The sequence below is a fragment of the Bos grunniens genome, chromosome 9 (genome assembly GCF_055505025.1).
Source record: "Bos grunniens cultivar Pamir isolate PY7600 chromosome 9, Bosgru_T2T1.0, whole genome shotgun sequence".
NCBI lineage: Eukaryota > Metazoa > Chordata > Mammalia > Artiodactyla > Bovidae > Bos > Bos grunniens.
In genome coordinates, this window is record NC_141173.1 from 57,389,948 (window position 1) to 57,411,582 (window position 21,635).

At 38.2% G+C, this 21,635-nt stretch overlaps 1 protein-coding gene across 1 annotated transcript in view; it reads left to right on the forward strand.

The window, feature by feature from the left end:
- Positions 1-317: 317 nt before the first annotated feature.
- Positions 318-21,635, forward strand: part of EPHA7 (EPH receptor A7) — a 531,141-nt gene continuing 509,823 nt past the window's right edge. Inside the window, exon 1 of the mRNA XM_086316391.1 lies at positions 318-980. The gene's annotated coding sequence lies outside the window, so the exon portion shown is untranslated. The remainder of the gene's footprint in view (positions 981-21,635) is intronic.

Consider the following 21,635-nt stretch of genomic DNA (forward strand, 5'->3'; position numbering starts at 1 on the left):
AATTATATAGACCATTTCTACAATAATAGCCCTCATTCTTTAGCACAGAAAACCAATGTGAGGACTATGTCAGTCGCTAAGTATATATATTCACTCCAAAATATTTCAGGACTAGGGAAATAACAGGAGAAATAATCCCAAAGGATTTGGTGTTAAAATTGGCTTTGCCAAGATTTCCTCTCTCACCTGATCTCCATTAGCTCCTAATTGGACCAGAGGCCCACATGGTTCCACTCAGAGCCAGCATCTAATAATCACATAAGATCTGGCTATTTGCTTTTTCCCAGTCACATTATTAAGGGATAATAGCCTTCAGAGAGGACTTGGAGGAAGATTCACAGTAAAGGGTTGAGGCCATTTTGGAGGATTTTTCTTCAAAGAGGGCTGGTCTCCCTGCCAGTCATTCTGACTCTCTGAGATAGTTTACGTTTTAGAATTGAATGAGAGACCGTGAACCTCACTACAGTATTTCAAGTCTTAATTTTACTCAGCAGACCTGGAATGTTCTGCTTATAAGTCAAACAGCACATTAAGAGGTTGCCCAGCTATTTCAATCACAGAGCCCTGGGAATAATTAGCCACAGCTATAGACCTCTGTGGCTGATTAGGGTAATTGTGCCCACTACAGCTAAAGGTTACATGCTAGCACCTGACCTCACTATGCTGGGATCTCATTTGTGCTGGGGAGCCTAGCGCCATGGCAGCAGACTCACTTTCTTCCTGAGCTCAGAGAGAGCAGCCGCCCTAGCGCTCTTAGTTCTTGTCGCGAATTCTGGTGTTCCATGGACTCCTTTGTGCATTAGTGAAGAGAATTTCCTACAAGCTGACAGTCGTCTTTGTATGAAAGCAGTTCCTCATGGAGGAGGCCCTGACTGTACCATGCTTGGATCTAATTCTCATTTGGGGAATGGCGTCAACAAGGAATCTTCGGAGTGGAGACTGAAGAGAACCAGCATCTTCTCGTGAGATATCTGCACCAGGTAACATGATTTTGTTTATGTTTGCATTGTTTTTCTGTTTTCAGTGTGATAGAAGACAAGTTGAGTGCTGGAGAGGGAGGAAGTTAGGAGGGTTCAATTTCTCACGCCCGCTGGTGTCTATTTGAACCCAAGCTACATCTCAGGTCCTTGGTTTTCCCCACTGCCCCTGTTAACTTATCATTAAGAGATCTGTGGGAATGTGCGGTATAGTTTTATAAATCTGCCCCGACTTTCACAATCTGTCTATCCCCATATACACAGTGTCTGAGTCCGCAGAGCTGATAAATATTGGTCATTCAGGATGTAGTGAAAACGTATGAGCTGTAGCTTAAGAAAGGCTTGAGTTTAGAGCCTTCCTCTATTAGAACCTCTAGCTATACATCTAGTTATCTTTGTTTTATTGTTAAAATTTGGGTGTTGTTTTTTATCTATGTTTAATGTGAGGAATAAATGAGAGGACATATATAATATTCCTTATGAAAGCGCTGCTCATTATGAATTTCTGTTTCCATCATTCCCTTTATTTTCTTTCCTCTCCCTTTTACCTACTTCAGTGTAATTTATAAAATAGTACTGCTATAGTCCCCACTTCACCTCAAGAATTCAAAACTTTCTAAATTCCCTGCCTTTAACAAGCTAAAAAATGCCAGTGACACCATTGTATGTCTTTGTAGTATCCCTTACAGAAAACATTAGAGAAAATAGTAATAAAGCATTCTGAACATCTTGGGAAAATAATAACTCAAATATTTATGCAAAATTTTGTAACACTGGCTATGTAAACAAAATGAAAACAAGTTTTATAAGTCATAATTCTGCACATTTCAATTCTGATAATTTTAAGGACACTGTTTACCAAATATAAAATAGGAGTTGGAAATCTATAAGAATTTCAATAACTGAGTCTCTGTTCTGTGCCCTTTGAAGGCTAGTGCTAAATCTGATAGGTGCTTTTTAACTTCCTGTTAATATTTCCTCATTAATCATTTGTAAAGAATTAACAGTGCCAGAGGGGAAGTTTTTTTTTTTCTTTTTTCTTATTCTTATTTACTATACAAACAGCCATTTGTTTGATTTCAGTTTTATTCAGTGATTCCAAATTGGTCAATAAAATGCTAATGATTGCCAACATACTATAGTTCTCACTGGGAGATCATCATTTAATTCTAACAAATGCCAGTTGGATACTTGTTAAAACAGCAGGAACTAATTCATATATTTGAGCTAAATAAATAAAGTTTGATTGCATATTTGTTCCACTCCGCTTTGATGACTAGCACTGTTAGGTGCTTCGTACAAATTATCCCGGAAAAGCCTGATAACCAAGTCTCAGTGAGAAAACTGACATGTTAACAGAGTGTGGCTAAATATCATTTTGTTGGTGTCTCTGTAAATGGGTGTTAGCCCTTGAAAGTCACATTCTGAAATCTGGGGCAGGCTTATTACACTTGGAAAAGCCCCATAATAGAGACCTGCAGAAACTTATCGGTATTTTCCATAAAGTCTCTGTGTGTCAGCCTATCCACTCCCAATTAAAAAAATCCTGCTAAGACTAAGGGTAATCCTAGAACATTATAAGATGATTTTTAATCGCCTAAACATAAAAGTGAGTTGAGGGAAATGCTTAAAGTTCACTTTAAAATAGACTTTCATTGGTCCTCTTCTTGAAGCTTCTTTTGATTTCTTGAGAAAATTTGCACTCTCAAATATTCATTTTTGAATAGGTTTCTAGTAAAATATTTGTCAGGTTGTTTTTTTTAATTTCATGAAACTTTTCTAAAATTTTTTAATTGAAGGATAATTGCTTTATAATGTCGTGTTGGTTTCTGCCATATGACAACGTGAATCAGCCATGAGCATACATATGTCTCCTCCCTCTTGTACATCCCTCCCACCCTACCCCATCCCAACCCTATAGGTTGTCACAGAACACCGAGTTGAACTCTCAGGACTTGCTTTTGGGAAATATGACCACTGTCTTATTTGTGATTAGGTCATGTGACATTCTAACGTGATCTTCCTGTTTGCTCTTTACATATGGTTAACACAGTGTCTGTGTTTACCCAACTAGGGTCTTATTTTGTGGTTTAATTTCACAATAGTCAAAACTGTATGGAAAACCAAAAGCTCAGTTGGCTTGTCTTGATGTTTTGCAAAATATCACATAAGAAACAAATTATGTGTAACTTTAATTTTTAAAGTTTAATTTCTTTAAAAGTTATTAGGATCACAGCAGAGTCAAAAGTTAAGTGACAGCTTATGAACCTTTTTATTCAGAGTTGAAAAGAAACAACTAAACAATTAAAATTCTGTAATTTTAATAAGTCCAATAAGGACATGGAATGATTCTGATTGCTGATTTATTTTATGTTTATAATTACCAAATAACTGTCTTTCGGTAACCTTCCTTCTCAAATATCACTAATATTCAGAGAGAAGATTTTTAAGCAGGTTCTCTAATGCAGATTCATGTTGAATAGTACTTTTGCCTGAAGACTTTTGTGTTTATTAGAGATTGAAGTTTCTAATGTCAAAATGATAATTCAGAGTAGGTGTACAAAACTTTACACAGAGCTGTCCTTGACATAGCAGGAAGCAGATTACAAAGATTTTGAAGTCATAATACACTGAAAAAAGGCTCTAACACTTCTTTATTGTATCTGTTAATTTTCTATTATTGCTAAGAGTATTTGATTATTTTTAAATTCCAAAGTGCAAATGTCAGCCAGGTTATCACATCCATCTCCTTCTATGTAGAACGATTTACCTCAACTGATGTGACTGGCCAGATCATACTTATGGCATGATGTACATTACTATGTTACTAATTAAAGATCTAAGTTATTCAAATATAAAATCATTGTTTAACATGTATTTGTGTACATAATCATTATAAATCACTCTCATTCAAATCATTGGCATAATTTGAAGGCAAGAATATTGAGCTATAATTTTAATATATGTCTTAACAACAGAAGTGATTCTGAAATCAAGTTGAACCAGGAATCCTGGTGGCTCAGACCATAAAGAATCTGCCTGTGATGCGGGAGAACCAGGTTCAATCCCTAAGTTAGGAAGATTCTCCGCAGAATGGCTACCCACTCCAGTATTCTTACTTGGAGAATTCCATGGACAGGAGCCTGGTGGACAATAGTCCATGGGATCACAAAGACTCAAACACAACTGCGTGACTCACACTTTCACTTTATTTCTTTCAGAAACCATTAAAGTTTCTAAATGGAAAAAAATGAGAACAGGCAATATTAAAGTGAATAAGAGAAATAGAAAACCTTAAGAGAAAAATTAAAAGAGTAAAATCTGAGAAATGTTTATTAAAATGTAATAGCTAACTAACAAATGTGCATTGAACATTTGGTGTATGCAGAACACCATGTTTATCCTAGGTCAATAATGAGTTCTTTACCCTGTGGACAGACATGCCTAAGAGATAGTCATTTATCAATGCATTAACAGTTTGGTTGTTACTCTGTAGGGTTGAGAAGAGAAAAAAAGATCACTTTTTACTTGATGTCTAGGTAGTGAAAAGTTAAAAGAAAAAGATATAATGCAGGTTATTTGTTCAGCCCATATAGAGACTCAGAGGCTGGGCTCTACCATATGCTGTGTTTATGTACCCATTGTGTGCTGAGAGCTGCTTTATACTTTAAAATAGCTGCTGTTTGTTGAGTACTTACTATGCGCAGACACAGTGTTCAGTATTTCGTATGTAATAGCAATTTTCAAAACCACTTTTGGGTGTGCCTATTTTATAACAGATGACTCCAAAGTCAGAGAATTAAACAAATTACCTGAATTTACACAGCTAGTGAAGGCATGAGTCAAACAGGAAATATTTGTGACCCTACAGTTGATACATTTTCTGATAAATTTCAAAGCCACCTTCAGAGCATTATGATGTTGATGGAAAAAATTCACCATCAAGGTGTTGAGTGAATCTGTACTTTTAATCTCATCATGTTGCTCAATATGCCCATCCACACTTTGAGCTGACCAATTATATTCCAATACACTTAAATGAAATCTTCATTTCTTCAGACATAAATCATTATGGTAATGTAACAGGATAATTGCTAACTGCGCTCCTTTTTATCTACACTTTCACTTTTTCCTGGGATTTAAGAGCACCTTTAAAACAGTAGTTTATTGGTGTTTAAAATCTCAGTGATACAAGTGAGTCTGTGATAAGCATGAAAATTGCTTCCACCTAATTGTAGTTCATAATTTCATTTTCCTTTTGCTCTCATTCCAAAGAAAATTTTATACAAATTTAAAAATCTAGTTCACCTAAGACACTTTATTAGAAATTAAAATCACCTGGGCTCAAACTGACCAGACTAGATTTGTGGTGCTAAAGGATATAAATAGCTACAAAATGTTGATGCTATAATTAAAGGGAGATAATAGAGCAAATATCAAAGGTGCCTTGAAAACAGGTAGTATCTATTTTGCATGAGGAAAAAAAAAATGTTCCAGTCCTTAGTAGATAGTGGTGAATAAAATGGATACAGTTCCCAAACATGGAGCTTACAGACATGAAACAGAGAACACAAATAAGAGTATACTACAGCATATCATGGGACTTCCCAAGTGGTGCTAGTGGTAAAGAACCCATTTGCCAACGCAGGAGCGGAGACATAAAAGCACAGGTTCAATCTCTGGGTCAGGAAGTTCCTCTGGAGAAAGAAATGGTAACCCACTCCAGTATTTTTGCTAGAGAATCCCATGGACAGAGGAACCTGGTGGGCTTCAAGCCCATGGGGTTGCAAGAGTTGGACACGACTTAGCAACTAAACCACCACCATCACAACATATGATAGTGCTAGGAAGGTAAGAAAAGAATGCTAAGAAAAATGAGGTAAGATTGAGATATTAAAGAAAAACTCATAGAAAATATTATTTCAGGTAAGCACTGGAGGGTAAGTTAGAATATACAGGTGAAAAATGGGAAGGGAAGTGCTCTAGATAGACCCTCTAGTGCAAAATGTTTTGGCACATCTAAGGAACCGAAATATCTGTTGGAATATTGCAACCCAGGCAGAAACTAGAGCACGATATTTAAATAAGCAATGGCCAGACTTTAGACTTTAGGACTATCATGTGAAGAAGACTACATTATGGTAAGGGAAAGACATTAAGGGTTTTAATCATGGGATTGAGATCATTCGATTTAGTTATAGTGGGATCACAATTTGATTAAAACAACATTAAAAATGTGCGTAAAGACATATGAATTCTGTTGCTTATTTGTAGGTTCTTATATTTATCTTTAATTTCCCCCTATCTTTTACCAATGAATCAGCAGGGGGTGGAAATAGCTATATTCTTCATTCTGCATAAAGTTTAATCAGACATGATAGTTCCCTTGTTTAATCTTTTTTGAATAAAAACGCCCTTTCTCTCATCAGACTTCCCTCCCTACTCCCTGACTCTCCCCAAGGTGTCTTTTGGATATTTCCAAGGTATTGGAGAGCTAGGCTGGTATCGTGCAGTTGGGAATTGGTAAAGAAAGTGATTTTCAGATTCTCCTGTTTCTGTGGCTTCTCCTTCCCTCCCTCTCCCCCACACTCTGCTTCCGATCCCCCACCCAGAAAAGGGAAGTTTTCAGGTTACTTCCCCTCTGTCAATACCTCCTAGCACCAGGAAGCAGCACTCATTGCCACACACGGAAGGAAAGCTTTTTTTTCAATAGGAACGACAGGAAAAAGATTCCTTGCCCCATATAAAGATGAAGATGAAGGAATTAAGATGCTTCTTTCTCAACAAAGTTCACTACCAAGCCACTATTTTGCTGCAAAATCCCCTCATGAAGATGAGACAAAGAAAATGGTTTCTATATTTCTCGGTCTTCATTCTGCATCAAATCCTAATCTGCACAGTCCGCTCCATAGATCCTTATGCAGATATTGGCATGAAGTTTGTATAATGTGTAAAAATTTTCTAGAAGAAAGATGAAGTAGTTTACCCTATAATAGCGACAGAGGCAACAAGAATAAATGAAAGAGTAGAATGGATGAAGATAAGCAGTGATAGATAAGGGGAGACAGAGGGAGGAAATGTCTACATTTTGCTATAAATCTTAACTAAAAAATTAATATTCACCCCAATTCTTCAAGATTTACCTATATTTTATGTGTTTAAATATATTTAAATTAAAATCTGCCATAGTAGGAAGGAAAAAGTATTCTCTTATCATTAACTCATTTCTTAAAAGCTTTGGAAAGACTGTCCTCAATACTATTTTTATCTTTTAGAAACTTATAATATTTGGATAATCCCATTCTTCCATGGCCGACAAGAATAAAATATTATCAACCTTCATGGCTCAGTAAGTCCCAACATTTTCAATTTTATACTCTTATTAGTACTCATGTTTCTCCATTCCCTGTTTACATGGAGCATGGCTTCAAAAATATACTCTTGATTTGCATGTATACTTTATCTAAACTTAAAGAATTAAATGTCATTTTCTACCATCTAATAATGCAATTCCTAAGAAAGAAATGATATCAGTGGTATATACATTCAAAAGTATTCTATAGGATGCCCAAAACAGATAATGGGTTAAAAACCTTCATATTAGGTTAGTCTAAAAGAGCTCATTGAGCACTTATGTTTTAAATACTGGCTAAACACTAGAACTGTATAGCTTGAGCAAAACCAACCAAAGCCCTGATGTCATGGAGGCTGTAATCCACTTTGGGGATACATGTAATAAAATAAGTAAATGACTTCTTTCATATTAAAAAGTAGTACGTACTTTAGATACAAATAAACTAGGGAAGGTGATGAAGTACTCTGGGTAAGGACAAAGTTCCAGTTTCAAGCAAGCCAGTCCAAGAAAGTTCTCATTAGCATTTGCCACTTATGCAAAGACTGAAGAAGTGTAGATAGCAAGCCTGTGAATTTCTAACAGGAGAAAATTCCAGTAACATATGAACAAGTTCAAAAGTCCTGTTGAGGGGACTTTCCCTAGTGGTCCACTGGCTAAGACTCTGTGCCCCAAGTGCAGGGGGCCCAGGTCCAAGCCCTGGTTGGGGAATAAGATCCCAAATGCCACAACTGAGACTCGGCACAGCCAAATAAATTTATTATTTTTTAAAAAGTCCTGTGGGGAGTGAGCCTTGGGTATGGGGCAGGGAGGCCTGAGGAGCTGGGGTGGAGCAGAAAGAGAGGAGGCTGGCATAATAAAGAGAAACTAGATCAGGCAGCACCATGTGCACTGGACAGGAGTCCTCCTGAAAAGCCCATCTGTTCTGCCACTGCCTGGAACACACAGACATGCTAAGAATGAATACCAAAACCTAGGTGTACAATCTGTGGTGAGTTTGCTAAAAATGTCTTCAGAAAAGACAGATTTACATTTGTCTCATCTAGCTTTTCATTCAAATATTTTTGAATGGTATCCATGCATTATTAATCTCCTGGTGGGTGAAAAATATATAATCCTTGACTTTTAATGTAGTACCTCTCAAATTCTGGGTCATAAAAAGCACCTGGGAATCTTGCTAAGCCTTTATATGGCCTATCCCCAGAGATTCTGATTCAGAAGTTCTAGAATGGAAGCAAGAGTCTTTATTTTATTAGACACTCTCCTTCAAGTTGATAAAGTTACTCCAGAGACCATAGTTTAAGAATCAGTTATCTGAGTGATGTGTTGTACTTTCAAAATATTAACAGGTTATACATACACAGATTTGTGCTTCTGTTTGAGTTCAGTTCAGTTGTTCAATCATGTCGACTCTTTGCAACCCCATGATGCTCAGCATGCCAGGCCTCCCTGTCCATCACCAACTCCCAGAGTGCACCCAAACCCACGTCCATTGAGTCAGTGATGCCATCCAACCATCTCATCCTCTGTCATCCCCTTCTCCTCCTGCCCCCAATCCCTCCCAGCATCAGAGTCTTTTCCAATGAGTCATCTCTTCGCATGAGGTGGCCAAAGTACTAGAGTTTCAGCTTCAAATCAGTCCTTCCAATGAACACCCAGGACTGATCTCCTTTAGGATGGACTGGTTGGATCTCCTTGCAGTCCAAGGGACTCTCAAGAGTCCTGTGCATCACCACAGTTCAAAAGCATCAATTCTTCTGTGCTCAGCTTTCTTTACAGTCCAACTCTCACATCCATACATGACCACTGGAAAAACCATAGCCTTGACTAGACGGACCTTTGTTGGCAAAGTAATGTCTCTGCTTTTTAATATGTTGTCTACGTTGGTCATAGCTTTTCTTCCAAGGAGCAAGTGTCTTTTAATGTCATGGATGCAGTCACCATCTGCAGTGATTTTAGAGCCCAAGAAGAAAAAGTCTGTCACTGTTTCCATTGTTTCCCCATCTATCTGCCATGAAGTGATGGGACTGGATGCCATGATCTTTGTTTTCTGAATGTTGAGTTTTAAGCAAAATTTTTCACTCTCCTCTTTCACTTTCATCAAGAGGCTCTTCAGTTCTTTTTTGCTTTCTGCCATAAGGGTGGTGTCATCTGCATATCTGAGGTCATTGATATTTCTCCAGGAAATCTTGATTCCAGTTTGTGCTTCACCCAACCCAGTATTTTGCATGATGTACTCTGCATGTAAGTTAAATAAGCAGGGTGACAATATACAGCCTTGACGTACTCCTTTCCCAATTTGGAACCAGTCTGTTGTTCCATGTCAGGTTCTAACTGTTGCTTCCTGACCTGCATACAGATTTCTCAAGAGGCAGGTCAGGTGGTCTGGTATTCCCATCTCTTGAATTTTCCACAGTTTATTGATCTGCACAGTCAAAGGCTTTGGTGTAGTCAATAAAGCAGAAGTAGATGTTTTTTCTGGAACTCTCACTTTTTCAATGATCCAACGCTGTTGGCAATTTTATCTCTTGTTCCTCTGCCTTTTCTAAATCTAGCTTGAACTTCTTGAAGTTCAGGGTTCACATACTGTTAAAGCCTGGCTTGGAGAATTTTGAGCATTAGTTTGCTAGTGTGTGAGATGAGTGGAGTTGTGTGGTAGTTTGAACATTTTTTGGCTTTTCCTTTCTTTGGGATTGAAATGAAAACTGACCTTTTCCAGTCCCGTGGCCACTGCTGAGTTTTCCAAATTTGCTGGCATAATGAGTGCATCACTTTCACAGCATCATCTTTTAGTAGTTGAAATAGCTTGGCTGGCATTCCATTATCTCTACTAGCTTTGTTTGTAGTGATGCTTCCTAAGGCCCACTTGACTTCACATTCCAGGATGTCTGGCTCTAGGTGATCACACCATTGTGGTTATCTGGGTCATGAAGATCTTTTTTTATATAGTTCTTCTGTGTATTTTTGCCACCTCTTCTTAATATCTTCTGCTTCTCTTAGGTCCCTACCATTTCTGTCCTTTATTGTCCCCATCTTTACATGAAAATTTCCCTTGGTATCTCTAATTTTCTTGAAGAGATCTTTAGTCTTTCCCATTCTATTGCTTTCCTCTATTTCTTTGCATTGATCACTGAGAAAAGCTTTCTTATCTCTCCTGGCTATTCTTTGGAACTTTCTATTCAAATGGGTATACCTTTCCTTTTCTCTTTTGCCTATGGCTTCTCTTCTCTTCTCAGCTATTTGTAAGGACTCCTCAGACAACCATTTTGCCTTTTTGCATTTCTTTTTCTTGGGGATGGTCTTGATCATTGCCTCCTGTACAATGTCATGAAACTCCATCCAAAGTTCTTCAAGGATTCTCTCTATGGGATCTAATCCCTTGGATCTGTTGGTCATTTCCACTGTAATCTTAAGGGATTTGATTTAGGTCATACCTGAATGGTCTAGTGGTTTTCCCTGCTGCTGTTACTGCTAAGTAACATCAGTCTTGTCCGACTCTGTGTGACCCCATAGACAGCCCCCCACCAGGCTCCCGTCCCTGGGATTCCAGGCAAGAACACTGGAGTGGATTGCCATTTCCTTCTCCAATGCATGAAAGTGAAAGCGAAGTCGCTCAGTCATGTCCAACTCTTCACGACCCCATGGACTGTAGCCTACCAGGCTCCTCCGTCCATGGGATTTCCCAGGCAAGAGTACTGGAGTGGGTTGCCACTGCCTTCTTCAAGTGGTTTTCCCTACTTTCTTCAATTTAAGTCTGAATTTGGCAATAAGGAGTTCATGATCTGAGCCATAGTCAGCTCCCATTCTTGTTTTTGGTGATTGTATATAGCTTTTCCATCTTTGTCTGCAAAGAATATAATCAATCTGATTTTGGTATTGACCATTTGGTGATGTCCATGTATAAAGTCTCCTCTTGTATTGTTAGAAGAGCTGTTTTCCATGACCAGTGCGTTCTCTTGGCCAAACTGTTAGCCTTTGACCTGCTTCATTTTGCAGTCTAAGGCCAAATTTTGCCTATTACTCCAGGTATCTCTTGACTTCCTACTTTTGCATTCCAGTCCCCTATCATGAAAAGTACATCTTTTTCATTATGAAACTGTAAAATGAAGACAGAAATGGTAGTCACTCATATATGTGTGTGTGTATATATATATATATATATAAAATGTATATAGTGCATATCTATATCATGTATGTATATGCATGAAAAGTGTACAAAACTGTATATACATATATATACATATACACATATAGTGCTTAAAATACGGTAAGTGCTAAGTACGAGGTCAAATATATTTCATAGCTATCATTATCATCACCATAATCCTGTGGTTTACAACTCTATTGTACTGACTCTTAACATTTGTTTTCCTTCTTGTTTTGCAAATTACACTGCTTTAAGAATTTATCCTTTCCCTAATTAAAAAAAAATACAAAAATAAGCCCTATTTATACAACACTCATACTCTTACAGAAGAAAGTCAGTTCGCATTAACCTTAACTTGAAATAAAAATGTTTCTACATGTCTAATATAATATATAAAATTAATATTATTAGTATTACCATGTTTTATAATCATTTCTTCCTAGAATATAAAGTTTAAGTCCAATGAACTGAGTAGGTATCCTGACTCATTTTCTTTTTTGTTACTTTACAGTGAAGCTTTATAATTTGCCTTGGAGATTTTTCTAAAGGTGATATTTTACATTTAAACCAGAATGGAGCATATGGAGTATAAAGACTCCTGTCTCAGGAAGTGCAGAGGAAAAGACTCCCCATATCTGTGGAGCATCCCAAAGTGATAACATTTACCACCTGGCCAAACAATCCTAAGGACGCTTCCCAGCCCAGACTGCTAAATAAGGATTTCCCTTCTCTTAGGTGACTAACCAAGTGACCTATAGGACAAAGAATAGCTAGAATTTACTCCAGTTAGAAGAGGCCATTTGAAAAGGTAATTTCTTACAAGAGCAGGATTTGTAAGAGCTCTTACAAGAGCATGGATTTGTAAGAGCTTTGTATAATTTATATAAACTTTAAAGCACAAATGCATGAGATATTTCAATGATTCAATAGAGAAAATTACATCTTAATTTAATCTGAGATAACTGTTTCTAGACTGACACTGATGCTGAACTTCCAGAATGCACCCTATACATTCAAGTAATTTTTGAATCTTGTTAAATGCTTTGTAATGTTGATGAGTACTTTGAATTCCTTGTTATGTTTCTGTGTGTAGATGGTGATGATATAACTATGAAAGATAGGAAATCATTTTACTTTTGGCTATTGCATTCAAAAGAATTCAGTTGTCTGAAAGTAATGAATTAAAATGAATATTTCCATAAATTACAGGAAGCAAAAGTGAGCTGCATTAAATCTCCTCTCTTCTAAAAAAGTTAATTTTCACATTTTAGTTAGTATATATCAACATATATTGCCTTCAAGTGAGTGTACCTTGTGTTGGGGGGGAAATTACTGTATTTAAAGAGAAACATAAAAGAACAAGCTATAAAATTATTTTATTGGTATACAAAAATATTTTTCATTAATATTGATCAGTCCCCTTTTACTATTAAGTTTTCCTTTTCCAGTAAAGGTTTTCCTGCATATATGTTTCTCAGGAGGCAGGTAAGGTGGTCTGATATTCCATCACTTTAAAGAGTTTTCCACAGTTGGTTATGATCCTTAGTGAAGCAGAAGTAGATGTTTTTCTGGAATTCTCTTGCTTTTCCTATGATGCAATGGATGTTGGCAATTTGATCTCTGGTTCCTCTACCTTTTCTAAATCCAGTTTGTACATCTGGGAGTTCTTGGTTTATGTACAGCTAAAGCCTACGTTGGAGGATTTTGAGCATGACCTTGTTAGCATATGAAATGAGTGCAATTATGTGATAGTTTGAACATTCTTTGGCATTGCCCTTCTTTGGGATTGGAGTGAAAACTTACATTTTCCAGTCCTGTAGCCACTGCAGCCTTGGAATTTTTTTGGAGGGAATGATGCTGAAGCTGAAACTCCAGTACTTTGGCCACCTCACGTGAAGAACTGACTCACTGGAAAATTCTCTGATGCTGGGAGGGATTGGGGGCAGGAGGAGAAGGGGACAACAGAAGATGAGATGGCTGGATGGCATCACTGACTCGATGGACGTGAGTCTGAGTGAACTCCGGAAGTTGGTGATGGACAGGGAGGGCTGGTGTGCTGCAATTCATGGGGTCACAAAGAGTCGGACACGACTGAGCGACAGAACTGAACTGAACTGAGCCACTGCTGAGTTTTCCAAATTTGCTGGCATATTGAGTGCAGCACTTTAACAGCTTCATCTTTTAGGATTTGTAATAGCTCAGCTGGAATTCTATCACCTCTACTAACTTTGTTTGTAGTGATGCTCCTTAAAGATGTCTGACTCTAGGTGGGTGACCACATCTTGGTTGTCCAGGTCATTAAGGTATTTTTTGTATAGTTCTTCTGTATATTCTTGCTGCTACTTCTTAATCTTGTCTGCTTCTGATAGGCCCTTATCATTTCTGTCCTTTATTGTTCCCATCTTTGCATGAAATGTTCCCTTTGTATCTCTAATTTTCTTGAAGAGATCTCTAGTCTTTCCCATTCTGTTGTTTTCCTCTATTTCTTTGCATTGTTCACTTAAGAAGGCTTTCTTCTCTCTCCTTGCTCTTCCTTGGAACTCTGCATTCAGATGGCTGTATCTTTCCTTTTCTCCTTTGCCTTTTGCTTCTTTTCTCAGCTATTTGTGAGGCCTCCTCAGACAATCATTTTGCCTTTTTGCATTTCTTTCTCTTGGGGATGGTTTTGATCACTGCCTCCTGTACAGTGTTATGAACCTTTGTCCATAGTTCTCCAGGCACTCTGTATATCAGATCCAGTTTCTTGGATCTATTTGTCACTTCCACTGTATAATTATAAGTGATTTGATTTAGGCCATACCTGAATGGCCTAGTGGTTTCCCCTACTTTCTTTGATTTAAGTCTGAATTTTGCAGTAAAAAGCTGATGCTCTGAGCCACAGTCAGCTCCAGGTCTTGCTTTTGCTGACTGTATAGAATTTTTCCATCTTTGGCTATAAAGAATATAATCAATCTGATTTCAGTATTGACCACTGGTGGTATCCATGTTTAGAATTGTCCTTGTGTTGTTGCAAGAGGGTGTTTGCTATGACCAGTACCTCCTCTTGGCAAAGCTCTGTTAGCCTTTGCCTTGCTTTGTTTGCCGAAGCCAAACTTGCCTGGTACTCCAGGTATCTCTTGACTTCCTCAATTTGCATTCGAGTTCACTACGATGCAAAGGACATCGTTTTTTAAGTCTTAGTTCTAGAAGGTCTTGTATGTCTTCATAGAACCATTCAACTTCAGCTTCTTTGGCATTAGTGGTTGGGATATATAGACTTGGATTACTGTGATATTGAATGGTTTGTCTTGGAAACAAACTGAAATTATTTTGTCATTTTTGAAATTTCACCCAAGTACTGTGTTTCACACTCTTTCATTGACTATGAGGGCTACTCTATTTCTTCTAAGGAATTGTTGCCCACAGTAGTAGATATAATGGTCATCTGAATTAAATTTTCCTGGCTACTATTAAGAAATGCCAATGTTATGAATGGCAAAAGATAAGGAACCATTCCTGATAGAATGAGACTAAAGTGATAAGATGACTGGATTAGAAGAAATTCTAATAGAACTTTAAGACACTTGGCAAAATTTGAATATAGGTGGTATATTAAATAGTAGTACTCTAAGATAGTAAACTCCTATCTTATAATTGCATTGTATATAAAATAATGTCCTGTTGTTTTAGAAGATAAACATACTGAAACAATTAGAGGTAGACATTCATGATGCCTTTAATTTACTCTAAAATTGTTCAGCAAAAAGATATATACACACACTCATACACACATACACAAAGTAAATGTGACAAAAGCTAACATTGGTGAATGTGAGTGAAGAGAATATGCTTATTAAACATTCTTGTAGCTTTTCTATTTATTTGTAATTTTTTAAATTAAAAGATCAAAGAAAGATTAAAAGAGCAAAGGGATAGGGTACTTTTCATTCATCCTGAACTTTACTATTGTACATTGTTCAAGGGTGGGAGTGGAGTTGTGCAATTAAAATTAGACATTTTTAGTCAAAGCAGCATAAATATTGATATTTCCTATCCATCTCCCTAAAAATGTGTTTTCAGTAAAATATTATTCATGCACATGATAATTGTTAAAATTTGCAAACCTTTTATCATTTTGAAGAACTCTATTTTGCTATTAAAATAGTAAATAATTACTTTAAAATGAGAAGACATGACTTCCCCAGAAAATTTGAAAAAATCCCTAGCCACATTCCCTCCAAACTTTGACTCGGTGAATACGTTGTGGGTACAACCATCTGTATCCTTAACAAGCACTCCAGGTGATTCTGAAGCGGATTATTACAACCTATCTGGTGAGCTACACTGAAGTGCTTTCAAGCTTCCTCCCACAGATAGGCAGCTGAGTCTGGCTTTTGCCTAGGAGCAACTACAGGCAGCCAGCCAAGAGACTGAGGTAAGTCTTTCCTAAAGCCAAGAGAGCAACCATTCTGGAGCAGAAAGGAAGAATGAATGCAATTTTGGTTTTATGCTATCTAGGACTGAGCATTTAATTTTTCCCACCCTTGACAAAACATTTTGAACATTTTCCTTACTAATTCCTTAACTCCCTTTCATGATTATATACATATTACAGTTTAAGTGTGTATTACACATTAGAGTTTACATACATTTCCTTTTTAGCATTTAACAGTATAGAAAACTACAAACAGTAAATACAGTAAATGAGCCTGCCATTTAACTTTGACATTTTTTATGCTTTTTTTTTCTTTCTTATAAAATTTTTTTTTCTGCTAAAATTGAAATTTCTATTGTTTGAGACTCCAGGTCTCATTCCCATACCTCCTATCCTCAAGAGCTAAGCATTATTATTTGATGCACAGTAAAATTTTCTTGTTCATTTTCCTTACCTTTATATATACATATTTGGTCATAGAATATATATAGTAATTTGAGTTTTATTAACATGAAGATACCATATTTTGTGTATCTCTTTGGTATTTTGTCAGTGAAAGTATTTTTCAGTCTATTCATGTTGATAAAGATATAACTCTAGTTTAGTCAACACACACATAAGAGAAATGTGGCTTAAAATAATACAAATGTAGCTTAAAATGAACTCTTTTTAAGAGTTCCAAAATGTAGCTTAAAATGAAGTCTAGTGTAAAATAATATGTATTATCTTGTAATTTCCATGGCTTAATTTGAGTGCTTTATTCAGAGTCTATAGGCTTAAAGCAAAGTGCCAGTGAGAGCTATGGCCTCATCTGAAAACTTGGGACTCTCTTTCATGCCAATGTAGTTGTTAGCAGCACCCAGCTCCTTGCAGTTGTAGGGTTGAGGTTGGCGGTTCCCTCCAATGTGGTCATCTCCACTGACGGTTCACGCATGGCACCTTAATTCTTTAAGGCCAGTGTGAACATCTTCTCATGTACGTGCTAGTAAGGCTGAGACTTTATACAGTCTGTCCTTTCTTTGCAGGTTATGGTGGGGATATACAAATGATGCTGCAAGCTGAAATCATGCAGAATAATCTTAACAAGCAATGAGAAATTACAGTTTTCATTACTATTTTTCGGTGACCTTAAATTTGGTCAAAACATTTTAAAATTCTTATTATAGGTTGAAAATATATATTGGAAAAAATTTAAATAGTAAAACGAAAATATATCTGGAACTACAATTTCAAACAATGGAGATATTCAGAATTAGTGTTTGATTTCTTTGCATAAAACACTTATTAAGAGTAGCTTGAACAGTGCTGACTTTTTTCTCATCCCACAATCTATTATATGGAATGAGCAGCTTTTCTATGCCTTGGTGAAATGTCATAGGCCTTTCTAAGTTTGAGTTAACTTCCAATATTTTAACTTTTGCACCTTCATTAACATGAGATGGTTTCCAAGAGTTCCTTTTATGTAAAGTGTTCTACTAGCCTCTTCTTCTGGATATCTCCATCCTTTCCATCCCAACCACTTCATCATTTATGTCAGTAAGTTCACCTTCACCGAGTTCTTTAGGGTGCATCTCCTTTACGGTCACTTGCCAATCTGTATCATTATTCATCTACATTTTAATAGGATTACCTTTCAAAATTGACGTGTCTCAACACCATTAAATGTTTCACAATTATTATAACCACTTAAGCGCGGTGGCGGTGGCTGCAACCTGTGCACTAAGCACAACTGAGAGGAGCTGCCCCACGTCCGAGGTCAGGGGCAGCGGCCAAGAGTGCAAGGCTGCGATGGCGCAGGAACCGCCAAGAAGAGCTACCCAAGTCTGAGATCAGGGGCGGCGGCTGGGAGGAGCTACCCTATGCCTGAGGCCGGGGGCGGCGGCAGGGAGGACCAACCTCAGGCCCCAAGGACGGCAGCCAGGAAGACCAACCCCACGTCCAAGGAGCAGTGGCTGTGTGGGCACAGGAGGGCCTAGAAGAGCTATCCCATGTTGAAGGTCAGGAAGGGCGGTGGTGAGGAGATACCCCTCATCCAAGGTAAGGAGCAGCAGCTGTGCTTTGCTGGAGCAGCCCATGAAGAGATACCCCATGTCCAAGGTAAGAGAAACCCAAGTAAGATGGTAGATGTTGAAAGAGGATATCAGAGGGCATGACACACTGAAAGCATACTCACAGAAAACTAGTCAATCTAATCACACTAGGACCACAGCCTTATCTAACTCAATGAAACTAAGCCATGCCCGTGGGGCAACCCAAGATGGGCAGGATATGGTGGAGAGATCTGACAGAATGTGGTCCACTGAAGAAGAGAATGGCAAACCACTTCAGTATTCTTGCCTTGAGAACCCCATGAACAGTATGAAAAGGCAAAATGATAGGATACTGAAAGAGGAACTCCCCAGGTCAGTAAGGGCCCAATATGCTACTGGAGATCAGTGGAGAAGTAACTCCAGAAAGAATGAAGGGATGGAGCCAAAGCAAAAACAATACCCAGCTGTGGATGTGACTGGTGATAGAAGCAAGGTCCGATGCTGTAAAGAGCAATATTGCATAGGAACCTGGAATGTCAGGTCCATAAATCAAGGCAAATTGGAAGTGGTCAAACAAGAGATGGCAAGAGTGAATGTCGACATTCTAGGAATCAGCAAACTCAAATGGACTGGAATGGGTGAATTTAACTCAGGTGACCATTATACCTACTACTGTGGGCAGGAATCCCTCACAAGAAGTGGAGTAGCCATCGTGGCCAACAAAAGAGTCCGAAATGCAGTACTTGGATGCGATCTCAAAAATGACAGAATGATCCCTATTCATTTCCAAGGCAGACAATTCAGTATCACAGTAATCCAGGTCTATGCCCCAACCAGTAACGCTGAAGAAGCTGAAGTTGAATGGTTTTACGAAGACCTACAGGACCTTTTAGAACTAACACCCAAAAAAGATGTCCTTTTCATTATCGGGGACTGGAATGCAAAAGTAGGAAGTCAAGAAACACCTGGAGTAACAGGCAAATTTGGCCTTGGAATACAGAATGAAGCAGGGCAAAGACTAATACAGTTTTGCCAAGAAAATGCACTGGTCATAGAAAATACCCTCTTCCAACAACACAAGAGAAGACTCTACACATGGACATCACCAGATGGTCAAGACTGAAATCAGATTGATTATATTCTTTGCACCAGATGGTCAACACTGAAATCAGATTGATTATATTCTTTGCAGCCAAAGATGGAGAAGCTCTATATAGTCAAAAAAACAAGACCAGGAGTTGACTGTGGCTCAGATCATGAACTCCTTATTACCAAATTCAGACTGAAATTGAAGAAAGTAGGGAAAACCACCAGACCATTCAGGTATGACCTAAATCAAATCCCTTATGATCACACAGTGGAAGTGAGAAATAGATTTAAGGGCCTAGATCTGATAGATAGAGTGCCTGATGAACTATGGAATGAGGTTCGTGACATTGTACAGGAGACAGGGATCAAGACCATCCCCATGGAAAAGAAATGCAAAAAAGCAAAATGGCTGTCTGAGGAGGCCTTACAAATAGCTGTGAAAAGAAGAGAAGTGAAAAGCAAAGGAGAAAAGGAAAGATATAAACATCTGAATGCAGGGCTCCAAAGAATAGCAAGAAGAGATAAGAAAGCCTTCCTCAGCGATCAATGCAAAGAAATAGAGGAAAACAACAGACTGGGAAAGACTAGAGATCTCTTCAAGAGAATTAGAGATACCAACGGGACATTTCATACAAAGATGGGCTCAATAAAGGACAGAAATGGTATGGACCTAACAGAAGCAGAAGATATTAAGAAGAGGTGGCAAGAATACACAGAAGAACTGTACAAAAAAGATCTTCATGACCCAGATAATCACCATGGTGTGATCACTGACCTAGAGCCAGACATCCTGGAATGTGAAGTCAAGTGGGCCTTAGAAAGCATCACTATGAACAAAGCTAGTGGAGGTGATGGAATTCCAGTTGAGCTATTCCAAATCCTGAAAGATGATGCTGTGAAAGTGCTGCACTCAATATGCCAGCAAATTTGGAAAACTCAGCAGTGGCCACAGGACTGGAAAAGGTTAGTTTTCATTCCAATCCCAAAGAAAGGCAATGCCAAGGAATGCTCAAACTACTGCACAATTGCACTAATCTCACACACTAGTAAAGTAATGCTTGAAATTCTCCAAGCCAGGCTTCAGCAATACGTGAACGGTGAACTTCCTGATGTTCAAGCTGGTTTTAGAAAAAGCAGAGGAACCAGAGATCAAATTGCCAACATCCGCTGGATCATTGAAAAAGAGAGAGTTCCAAAAAAACATCTATTTCTGCTTTATTGACTATGCCAAAGCCTTTGACTGTGTGGATCACAATAAACTGTGGAAATTTTTGAGAGAGATGGGAATACCAAACCACCTGACCTGCCTCTTGAAAAACCTGTATGCAGGTCAGGAAGCAACAGTTAGAACTCGACATGGAACAACAGACTGGTTCCAAATAGGAAAAGGAGTACGTCAAGGCTGTATATTGTCACCCTGCTTATTTAACTTATATGCAGAGTACCTCATGAGAAACGCTGGACTGGAAGAAACACAAGCTGGAATCAAGATGGCCGGGAGAAATATCAAAAACCTCAGATATACAGATGACACCACCCTTATGGCAGAAAGTGAAGAGGAATTCAAAAGCCTCTAAGTGAAAGTGGAGAGTGAAAAAGTTGGCTTAAGGCTCAACATTCAGAAAACAAAGATCATGGCATCCCGTCCCATCACTTCATGGCAAATAGATGGGGAAACATTGGAAACAGTTTCAGACTTTATTTTTTTTGGCTCCAAAATCACTGCAGATGGTGACTGCAGCCATGAAATTAAAAGGCGCTTACTCCTTGGAAGGAAAGTTATGCCCAACCTAGATAGCATATTCAAAAGCAGAGACATTACTTTGCCAACAAAGGTCCATCTAGTCAAGGCTATGGTTTTTCCTGTGGTCATGTATGGATGTGAGAGTTGGACTGTGAAGAAGGCTGAGTGCGGAAGAATTGATGCTTTTGAACTGTGGTGTTGGAGAAGACTCTTGAGAGTCCCTTGGACTGCAAGGAGATGCAACGAGTCCATTCTGAAGGAGATAGGCCCTGGGATTTCTTTGGAGGGAATGATGCTGAAGCTGAAACTCCAGTATTTTGGCCACCTCTTGCGAAGAGTTGACTCATTGGAAAAGATCCTGATGCTGGGAAATATTGAGGGCAGGAGGAGAATGGGATGACAGAGATGGCTGGATGGCATCACTGACTCGATGGACATGAGTCTGAGTGAACTCCAGAAGTTGGTGATGGACAGGGAGGCCTGGCGTGCTGCGATTCATGGGGTCGCAAAGAGTCGGACACGACTGAGCGACTGAACTGAACTGAACTGATAACCACTTAAACCAATACTTGGAATTTGAGTGTAAATTTTAGAGCTGCATTATTATCAGTTCTCATAGCTTCACCAAGTAGTGTAATCTTAATTTATGCTACTTCTGAAACAATGAAACCAGACTTTACTGGCTATAAAAATGATTCCTTCAGCCTTAGTAATTATCTTCTTTATTTTAAATTAAATAACTAAAGTCAATACTTTGACCTGAATCTAGACAAACTGACTGGATTTTTTTTATTACAGCCTTCAATCCAAAGTGGAAATAAAAGCTCCAGTCCTTAATACAATATAAACTGAAATTATTGAAGTGACTTTGTCCTTTTTTTT